Source organism: Microtus ochrogaster, chromosome 1, assembly GCF_000317375.1.
Source record: "Microtus ochrogaster isolate Prairie Vole_2 chromosome 1, MicOch1.0, whole genome shotgun sequence".
Classification (NCBI taxonomy): Eukaryota; Metazoa; Chordata; class Mammalia; order Rodentia; family Cricetidae; genus Microtus; species Microtus ochrogaster.
This window is the reverse complement of record NC_022009.1, coordinates 58,590,913-58,591,438: the sequence shown is the minus strand read 5'-3', so window position 1 is coordinate 58,591,438 and position 526 is coordinate 58,590,913. Positions and strand designations below refer to the sequence as shown.

Below are 526 nucleotides of genomic sequence, written 5' to 3'. Positions count from 1 at the left end.
TGGAAAAAAAAAAAAAAAAAAAGATGATTTTTTAACTCCTGATCCTCAGTCTCCACTTTCCAAGGGCCAGGATTACTAGCATGCACCACAACAGGCCTGATTCACACCTCCACCTCACCACCTTTCTTTTTGTGAGATAAAATCTTTTGACTATGTAGCCCTAGACGTCCTGGCACTCAGAGATAACCTCCTCTGCCCTCCCACACTTAACCTCAGCTACCATACTCAGCGGATTTCTTCCTTCTTTTGAAGGAAACAAAAACAAAACAAGAAACATTAAAATTCCGTAATATTTATTAAAAGGTAAATGCTGACCTCCAAGATAGACTTAAAAAAATATTGAGCTGGGTGTGCTGGTACATGCCTTTGATTCAAGCACTGGGGAGACCAAGGAAGACAGATGTCTGGGAGTCGGAGGCAGTTGTGGCAATCCAGTTAGAGCCTGTCACTACATCTCAACACCCCAGAGGAAGGATTCACAGATTTGAAGTCGTCCTTATATAGGGGTCACGCTAATCTGACTATT

The 526-nt window shown here is 42.2% G+C and overlaps 1 protein-coding gene across 1 annotated transcript in view; it reads right to left on the bottom strand.

Annotated features, from left to right (window-relative positions):
* Snx6 (sorting nexin 6) overlaps positions 1-526 on the bottom strand; it is a 43,873-nt gene that overhangs the window by 4,593 nt on the left and 38,754 nt on the right. The gene's annotated exons all lie outside the window — the stretch shown is intronic.